The following is a 9,763-nucleotide window of genomic DNA, read 5'->3' as shown; positions in this document are numbered from 1 at the left end:
GGGATCTGTGGGGTCTCTGGGGTTGATCCCAGTGGATCTGTAGGATCTGTAGAATCTGTGGGGTCTGTGGGGCTGATCCCAGGGGGTCTCTGGGGTCTGTGGGATCAATCCCAGTGGATTTTCTAGATCCTATATAGATCCTGTAGATCTTATAGATCTTATCTGTAGGATCTGTGGAATCTCTTGGGTCTGTGGGGCTGGTCCCAGTGGATCTATGGGATCTACCTATAAGATCTGTAGGATCTACGGGGTGTGGGGGGTTTATAGGATCTATGGGATCTCTGGGGCTGATCCAAGTGGATCTATGGGGTCTATAGAATCTGTAGGGCCTATGGGATCTGTGGGGTCGATCCCAGTGGATCTGTGGGATCTGTAGGATCTGATCTCAGTGATCTCTGGGATCTCTGGGGCTGGGGGAGCTCTGGGGCTGATCCGAGTCAATCTATGGGGCCTCTGGGCTCTCAGGGCTCTATGGGGTGATCCCAGTGGATCTATGGGATCTGTGGGGCTGATCCCATTGGATCTATGGGGTCTTACCTGTACGATCTGTGGGATCTCTGGGGTCGATCCCAGTGGATCTATGGGATCTATAGGATCTGTGGGATGTCTGGGGCTGGTCCCATGGGATCTGTGGGGTCTGATCTCAGTGATTTATGGGATCTCTGAGATCTCAGGGCTCTACAGGGCTGATCCCAGTGGATCTATGGGACCTATAGGATCTGTAGGATCTATGGGACGTGTGGGGCTGGTCCCAGTGGACCTCTGGGGTCTGTGGAATCGATCCCAATGGATCTGTGGGATCTGTAAGATCTATAGGATTTCTCTATAGGATCTATAGCTCTGACCCCACACATCTCTGTCCCCCAGGATCTGGTGATGCTGGGCGGGGACGCGGGGTCTGTGGGGTTTAGGGGATCTGTGGGCTCTCTGGGCTCTGTGGGATCGATCCCAATGGATCTATGGGATCTATAAGATCTATAGGATTTCTCTATAGGATCTCTGGGATCTATAGGATCTCTGGTTCTCACCCCATACATTTCTCCGTCCCCCAGGATCTGGTGATGCCGGGCGAGGACGCGGGGTCTGTGGGGTTTAGGGGATCTGTGGGCTCTGTGTGATCAATCCCAATGGATCTATAGGATCTATAGGATTTCTCTATGGGATCTATGGGATCTATAGCTCTGACCCCACGTTTTTCCCCCCCCAGGAGCTGGTGATGCCGGGCGAGGACGCGGCGCTGACGCTGCTGCTGCGGCAGCCGATGGTGCTGGAGCAGGGCCAGCGCTTCACCCTCCGGGACGGCTCCAAAACCATCGGCACCGGGGTGGTGTCGGCGCTGCTGCCCCTGGGCGAGGAGGAGCGGGAGCTCAGCTGGGGCTGAGACCCCGAAAACGGGGAGGGGACCCCAAAAATGGGGCTAAAACCCCCAAAAATGGGCCTGAAACGCCAAAAACTGGGGCTGAGACACCGAAATCGGGGATTAAACCCCCAAAAAATGGGGCAGAAACCTCTGAAAATGGGACTGAGCCACCCCTCCCCCACCCTGGGGCTGCCCCTCCCCCACCAGGACTGACCCTGCCCCTCCCCCACTCATTGTGGGGCTGAGACCCCCCCCAAAATTCGGTTTGAAACCCTGAAAAAATGGGGCAGAAACTCCAAAAAAACGGGATTCAGCCGCCCCTCCCCCACCCTGGGGCTGCCCCTCCCCCACCAGGACTGACCCTGCCCCTCCCCCCCCCAAAAAATCGGAGCTGAAACCCCCAAAATTTGGAGTGAGCTGCCCCTCCCCCACCCCGACATGGCCCCTCCCCCACCCGGGGGTGCAGCAGCAGCTGAGGGGGGAGGGGAGGGTGGGGTTGGGGATGGGTGGGGGAGGGGCAGGGGGGGCGGGGTCACCTCACGGTCGCGGTTCAGGGGGCGGAGCCGCCCCTCCCCCACCCCCCCCAATAAAGCCTCGATTTCGGTTTGGGCTTTTTTTATTTTTTATTTTCATTGTGTTTGTTTTTATTTTTAATTTTATTTTTGTCGAGTTTGGGTTTTTTCTCTTTTGTGAATTTTTATTTTTTATTTTTTTGTTTTCCGTTTTTTTCCTTTTTCCGGCGTTTTCCGCCCCGGATTCTGCGCCCCTCCCCCACCATAAATTAGTACAAAAGGGGGGTGGGGGAGGGGCGGCCCCGGGTGGGGGAGGGGCGGCCCCGGGTCCGTGCGGGGGTGGGGGAGGGGCGGGCCCGGCCCCTCCCCCCCTCAGTTCCCGGGGGGGTGGAACTGGAGCTGCTGGGACTGAACTGGGGGGAGGGGAGAGAGGGGGAGGGGTCAGCAAGGGATGACCCCGAGTGACCCCTGATGAGTGACCCCAAATGAGTCTGAGTGACCCCAAATAAATGACCCCTAAGTGACCCCAAATGACCCTTAAGTGACCCTGAATGACCCCGAGTGACCCTTAACAAGTGACCCCAAGTCACCCCAAAATGACCCCAAGTGACCCCAGATAAATGACCCCAAGTGACCTTTGAGTGACCCCAAATGACCCCTGAGTGACCTCGAGTGACCCCTGAGTGGCCCCAGATAAATGACCCCGAATGACCCCACAATGACCCTTGAATGACCCCTGAGCGACCCCACAGTGACCTCCGAAAGTGACCCTGAGTGACCCCAAAATGACCCCAAATAAATGACCCTTGAATGACCCCGAGTGACCCCCAAATGACCTTTGAGTGACCACTGAGTGACCCCAAAGAAGTGACCTGATAAGTGACCCCGAATGACCCCAAAAAAATGACCCCAAGTGACCCCTGAGTGACCCCAGTGACCCCCAGAATCACCCTTGAGTGACCACTGACCTGACTGACCCCAAAATGACCCCAAGTGACCCCAGAATGACCCTTGAGTGATCCTGAGTGACCTCCCAGTGACCCCTGAATGACCCTTGAGTGATCCTGAGTGACCTCCCAGTGACCCCGAGTGACCCCTGAATGACCCTTGACCTGAGTGACCCCTGAATGATCCCAAACTGACCCTTAAGTGACCCTGAGTGACCTCCCAGTGACCCCTGAATGACCCTTGAGTGACCCCTGACCACATTGACCCCAAAGTGACCCTTGAGTGACCCTGACCCCAAACTGACCAATGAGTGACCCCACAGTGACCTCCCAAGCTGACCCCTGAATGACCCTTGAGTGACCACTGACCACTGACCTGAGTGACCCCGAAATGACCCCAAATAAACGACCCCAAGTGACCCCTAATGACCCTGAGTGACCACTGACCTGAGTGACCCTAAATGACCTTTAAGTGACCCCCAAATGACCCTTGAGTGACCAATGAGTGACCCTTGACCTGAGTGACCCCTGAGTGACCCCAAACTGACCAATGAGTGACCAATGAGTGACCCCCCCCAGTGACCCCCCAAACTGACCCCAGGCTGACCCCGAGTGACCCCCCCGTGACCCCCCCGTGACCCCTGACCCCTCACCTGGGGGGTGCCCGAGGAATCCGAAGGGGGCGGGGCTGGAGGGAGGGGGCGGGGCCTGCGGGGGGGGAGGGGCGTGGAGCAGCATCACCTGGGGGGGGGGATGGGCGGGGGGAGGGGGCTGGGGGAGGGGGGAGGGGTCAGAGAGAGGGGGAGGGGTCAGAGAGGGGGGAGGGGTCAGAGATTGATGTCACCGCCCCTCCCCCACCCCAGAACTTTCCAGCCTTCCCCTCCCCCCCCACTCTGCCCCTCCCCCTCCCATTTAACTCCCAGCCCCTCCCCCACCCCAGATCGATTTCCCAGCCCCTCCCCCACCCCCTCAGCCCCTCCCCCACCCCCCCCCCCCCCATCCCGCCCCTCCCCCACCTGGTATCCGTGGTGGTGCAGAGCGAACACGGCCGCGGGTGGGGGAGGGGCGGCGCCTCCGGAGGGTGGGGGGAGGGGGAGGGGCGGGGCCGGGTGGGGGAGGGGCGGGGCCGGAGCCGAACCCGCCCTGGGAGGGGGAGGGGGAAGCTCCGGGTGGGGGGGGAGGGGCCTGGGGAGGGGGAGGGGCGGCGGTGGCGGAGGGTGGGGGAGGGGCGGGGGTGGGTGGGGGAGGGGCGGGGCCGCCCAGGAACAGCCCCGGGGTGGGGGGTGGGGGAGGGGCGGGGGCGGCTCCTTGGTGCTGGAACGGAATTGGGGGGGGGGGAGGGGTGAGCCGGGGGGTGGGGGAGGGGCGGCTCCTCCCATCCCCCCCACCCCCCCGCCCCTCCCCCACCCCCCCCCCGTCCTTACCTGGGCGGGCGGGGCCGCGGGGGGGGGGTTGGAGCCCCCGCCGGGGGTGGGGGAGGGGAAGGGCGGGTGGTGCACGGCGGCTGCGGGGGGGGGGAGGGGCGGGGTCAGCGCGGGGTGGGGGAGGGGCGGGGGGGAGCGGATCGCCCCTCCCCCACCTCAGAAAAAGCAGAAATGGGCTCAGGGTGGGGGAGGGGCGCTCACCGAACAGCGGCTGCGGCGGCTCCGGGGGTGGGGGAGGGGCGAAGGCGGCGGGGGGGGGTGGGGGAGGGGCGGGGGGCGCGGCCCCTCCCCCCCCCACCAGCGCTGCCGTGGGGGAGGGGTGGAGCCGGGGGCTGCCCGGGAGCAGCGGGGCGAACACGGGCTGGGGGGAGGGGCGGGGGAGGGTGGGGGGAGGGGCCAGGGCTGCAGAGCCCCTCCCCCACCCCTTCCCCATTTATTTACCCCCTCCCCCACTCATTGGAGCCCCTCCCCCACCCTATTTTTAGCTCCTCCCCCATTTGTTTCAAGCCCCGCCCCCACTCCTGACCCCTCCCCCATTCTCAGCCCCTCCCCCACCCTTTTAAAGCCCCTCCCCCACCCTCTAAACCCCTCCCCCACCCAATTTTTAGCCCCTCCCCCATTCATTTTAAGCCCCTCCCCCACTCATTTTAGGCCCCTCCCCCACCTCATTTAAGCCCCTCCCCCACTCCACTTTTAGCCCCTCCCCCATCCCCGCCCCTCCCCCACCCCATTTCTGCCCCTCCCCCCCCGTTTCCGGTACCTGCTGTCCGTAGTGGGGGAGGGGCGGCACCAGCGGGGGAGGGGGCGGAGCCTGCGCGGCCGCCCCGCCCCCCCCGAAGCCCTGCGGGGGTGGGGGAGGGGGAGGGGGAGGGGCGGGGTAGGGCAGGAAGGAGGAGAAGGGAGGGGGAGGGGCGGCGGCCACCAGGGGGGGAGGGGCGGGGGGAGGGGCGGGGGGAGGGGCGGAGCCGGGGGGGGGGGAGGGGGTCGGGCCTGGGGGGGGGCGTGGTGGGGGAGGGGCGAGCCTGGAAATAAAAAAAATTTTTAAAAATTTTTAAAAAGGTGAGGGAGGGGTTGAGAGGTGGGGGAGGGGCTGAGGGGTGGGGGAGGGGCTCAGGGGGTGGGGGAGGGGCCCGGACAGGGTGGGGGAGGGGCCCGGACTCACCTTTGGCCCCCCGGAATTTTCCGGAACCGGAAACGGGGAAAGGAAAAATCTGCGGGGCCTGGAGGGGGTGGGGGAGGGGCAGAGTGGTCAGAGCCGCCCCTCCCCCACCCCTCCCCCATCCCGCCCCTCCCCCCCCTCACCTGCACGTGCAGCTGGGGGATGTAGGAGATGTAGGGTGGGGGAGGGGCAGGGAACAGCCCCGCCCCCCCGGCCCCGCCCCCTCCTCCCGCCCCTGCCCCTCCCCCCGCCGGGAGCACCCCCAGGGTGGGGGAGGGGCGGGGGGTGGGGGAGGGGGCGGCGCTGGGCGGGGCCTTGGCCTGGGAAGGGGAAAAAAAATTTTAAAAATTAAAAAAAAAATTAAAAATAAAAAATTGGGGTGGGGGAGGGGCGGAGGAGGGGGAGGGGGTGCCCAAAAATTCGTGGCCACGCCCCCAAGTTGATAAACCCCTCCCCCACCCCCTCAGCCCCTCCCCCACTATTAAAATAAAATTTTTAAAATAAGAAAAATTAAAAAAATTTAAAAAACAGAAATACAAAAAATACTTTAAAATAAAATTTTAAAAAAGGAAAAATAATCTCAACCCCTCCCCCACACCTCAGCCCCTCCCCCATTATAAAAAAAAAAATTAAAAATAAAAATAATTTTTAAAATGTTTTAAAAAAGGAAAAAATTATTTTGGCCCCTCCCCCACCCCTCAGCCCCTCCCCCACTATTAAAAAATTTTTTTAAAAAACGAAAAACAAAATTTTAAAAATTTTACAAAATAAAAAATAATCGGGGTCCCTCCCCTATTATTTAAAATTTTTTTTAAAAAAGAAAATATTTTAATTAAGAAAAAATTATTTCAGCCCCTCCCTCACTACTAAAAAAATTTCTAAAAGAAGGAAAAATAAAATTAAGTAAAATTTAAAAAAACCAAAATAATCTCAGCCCCTCCTCCATTATTTAAAAAAAATTTTAAAAAATAAAAAATTTTAAATTAAGAAAAAATCATCTCAGCCCCTCCCCCACCCTTTAGCCCCTCCCCCACTACTAATAAAAATTTTTTAGAAAAGAAAAATAAAATTTAAAAAAAAATTTTAAAATGGAAAAATAATCTCGGCCCTTCCCCAATTATTTTAAAAATTTAAAAAATTAAAATTAAAAATTTTAATGAAGAAAAAATCATCTCAGCCCCTCCCCCAGTGTTAAAAAATTTAAAAAAAAAAGAAAAAATTTTTAAAGTTAAAATATGGAAAAATAACCTTGGGCCCTCCCCCACCTTTAAGCCCCTCCCCCATTATAAAAAAAATTTTTAAAAAATAAAAAAATTAAAAACAAAATTAAAATATTGACAAATAATCTCAGCCCCTCCCCCACCCCTGGGCCCCTCCCCATTATTAAAAAAAAATTCTAAAGAAAATTTTAAAAAAATTAAAAAAAAACAAAAAAAAAATCCCGGCCCCTCCCCCACCCCCTCAGCCCCTCCCCCATTATAAAAAAAATTAAAAAAAAAAAAGAAAAAATTAAAAACAAAAAATTAAAATATTGAAAAATAACCTCGGTCCCTCCCCCACCCCTGGGCCCCTCCCCCATTATTAAAAAAAAAATTCTAAAAAAATTAAAAAAAAAATAAAAAAAACAAAAAAAAAATTCCAGGCCCCTCCCCCACCCCCTTCAGCCCCTCCCCCACCCTGGGCCCCTCCCCCCGCCCCTCCCCCCTCACCAGGGGCCGCCCGGGGCTGAATTCCTTGGCGTGGGGGTTCAGGGTGGAGCGTTTCACCTGCCTGGGGTGGGGGAGGGGCGGGGAGGGGGAGGGGGAGGGGTCAGCGCGGGGGGGAGGGGCGGGGCGGGGCCGAGGCCACGCCCACAACAATCCCCAATTTTGGCGGGAAATTTTTTAGGGGATTTTTTTTTTTTTTTTTTGTGGCCCCTCCCCCACCCCCCGCCCCTCCCCCCGCCCCTCCCCCACCCCGCCCCTCCCCCACTCACTCGGCCAGCGGCTTCTCCTCCTTCCCCTCCCCCACCCCTGGGGGGGTCCCCGGGGGGGTCTCGGCTCCGGCCCCGCCCCCTCCCGGCCCCTCCCCCACCCCCGATCGGCTCTGGGGGGGCGGGGGGAGGGGCGGGGGCGGAGTCGGGGGGGAGGGGAGCTGGGGGGGGAGGGGAGGAAGAACAAAAAAAATTGGGAAAAAATAAAAAAATTTTAAAAAATTAATAAAGGATTTCAAAATTAGAGAAAATTATAAAAAATGTAGAAAATTGTAAAAAATCCCGAAAATGACCCAAAATGAACAAAAATTACTGAAAATAAACCAAATTTACCCAAATTTACCGAAATCCACCCAAAACGACCCAAAATAAACCAGAATCAGCCAAAATTACCCCAAAATAAACCAGAAATGACCCAGAAAAACTGAAAATCTTGAAATTACCCAAAATCACCCAAAATAAATCAAAATTGGTCAAAATTAGCTAAAACAACCCAAAACTACCCAAAACCACCCAAAAAATTGCAGAAGTGACCCAAAATAAACAAAAATCACCCCAAATTACCCCAAATCAGCCAAAATAGCCCAAAATAAACCAGAAATGACCCAAATCCACCAAATATGACCCAAAATGAGGCAAAACTGACCAAAAATGACCCAAAATGACCTAAAATGACCCAAAATGACCCAAAAATCATCCAAAATTACCCCAAAAATAAACCACAAATGACCCAAAATAACTGAAAAACTTAAAATGACCCAAACCCACCCAAAATGACCCAAAATAAACCAAAAATGACCCAAATCCACCCAAAAATAAACCAAAACCCACCCAGAATCACCCAAAATCACCCCAAATCCACTCAAAATTATCCAAAACAAACTAAAAATGACCCAGAAATCCTCACTCAAAGTCTTAAAATTACCCAAATCCACCCAAAACGACCCAAAATGACCCAAAATCACCCCAAAATAAAGCAGAAATGACCCAAAAACCACCCAAATTGACCCAAAACCGACCAAAATTACCCAAAAAATGTCCCCAAATTAACCAAAATAAACCAGAAATTACCCAAATCCACCCAAAACCGACCCAAAATTGATCGAAAATAAACAAAAACCACCCAAAATCAGCCAAAATCACCCCCAAAATAAACCAGAAATGACCCAGAATAACACAAAACCTTAAAATCACCCAAACCGACCCAAAATGACCCAAAACCACCCAAAATAAAGCAGAAATCACTCAAAACCACCCAAAAATAAACCAAACTCAACCAAAAATGACCCAAAAATAAACCAAAAATTACCCAGAAAACTCAAAATATTAAAATCACCCAAACCGACCCAAATCAAAATGACCCAAAATTACCCAAATCCACCCCAAACTAAAGCAGAAATTAACCAAAAAACACCAAAATTGACCCAAAATAAACAAAAACCACCCAAAATCAACCAAAAACACTAAAGAAATCCCCAAAAATGACCCAAAAAAATTTTAAAACTTTAAAATCAGCCAAAACCACCCAAATTGACCCAAAATCCACCAAAATAAACCAGAAATGACCCAAAATCACCAAAATTGACCCAAAATTTAACAAAAATCACCCAAAATCCCCCAGAAATGACCCAAAATTACCCAAAAAATTAAAAAATTTTCCAAAAATGACCCAAAACCCCCAAAAAAAACGACCCAAAATTACCCGAAAATTAAAAAACTACCCAAAAATCCCCCAAAATCCCCCCAAAATTTCACCCTGCCCCTCCCCCACCTTTCCGGGCTCTCGGCTTCGGGCTCCTCCTGTGGGGGAGGGGCGGGGTCAGACCTGGATGGGGGGAGGGGCAGCCCCGGCCCCTCCCCCTCCCCCCCCGCCCCTCCCCCCCCCATTTTTTACCTTTCCGGGGGGTCCCGGGCGGCTCCGGGGTGGGGGAGGGGCTGCCCAGGGGTGGGGGAGGGGCCTGGGGCGGCTCCTTGGGGCTCCTGGAGGCTGAGGGGGTGGGGGAGGGGCAGGGGGGGCTCGGCCCCTCCCCCCCCACCAGCGCTGGGTTCCGGTTTGGGGGAGGGGCGGGGCTGGAATTGGCCCCTCCCCCCCCGCAGGGGACGCTGGGACTTGGGGGACATCCGGGGGGGGCCTGGTGGGGGAGGGGGGGAGGGGCGGGGTCAGGAGACCCCTCCCCCACCATCAAACCCCCTCCCCCCACCCCTGAGCCCCTCCCCCACCCTGAAATCCCAAAAATCCCCTCCCCCACATTTTTAGCCCCTCCCCTTTTCCTTTTGCCCCTCCCCCACCTCTTTAGCCCCTCCCACTCTTTAAACCCCTCCCCCTTCCTTTAAGCCCCTCCCCCACACTTTTAGCCCCTCCCCCACCATCTCAGCCCCTCCCCCATGC

General features: G+C 55.6%; 2 long non-coding RNA genes across 2 annotated transcripts; both read right to left on the bottom strand.

Annotated features, from left to right (window-relative positions):
* Positions 1–5,226: 5,226 nt before the first annotated feature.
* On the bottom strand, positions 5,227–5,635 carry LOC117010271. The gene is made up of 3 exons (XR_004420601.1): positions 5,546–5,635; positions 5,406–5,463; positions 5,227–5,265 (listed from the first exon to the last, which is right to left on the bottom strand). It is a non-coding gene; the product is annotated as an uncharacterized LOC117010271 (long non-coding RNA).
* A 46-nt stretch (positions 5,636–5,681) lies between these two features.
* On the bottom strand, positions 5,682–7,417 carry LOC117010218. The gene is made up of 3 exons (XR_004420590.1): positions 7,378–7,417; positions 7,112–7,172; positions 5,682–5,722 (listed from the first exon to the last, which is right to left on the bottom strand). It is a non-coding gene; the product is annotated as an uncharacterized LOC117010218 (long non-coding RNA).
* Positions 7,418–9,763: the final 2,346 nt, after the last annotated feature.

This window comes from Catharus ustulatus, chromosome 40 (genome assembly GCF_009819885.2).
Source record: "Catharus ustulatus isolate bCatUst1 chromosome 40, bCatUst1.pri.v2, whole genome shotgun sequence".
Lineage (NCBI taxonomy): Eukaryota > Metazoa > Chordata > Aves > Passeriformes > Turdidae > Catharus > Catharus ustulatus.
Note: the sequence above shows the minus strand (reverse complement) of the source record. Positions and strands in the feature narration are given on the sequence as shown.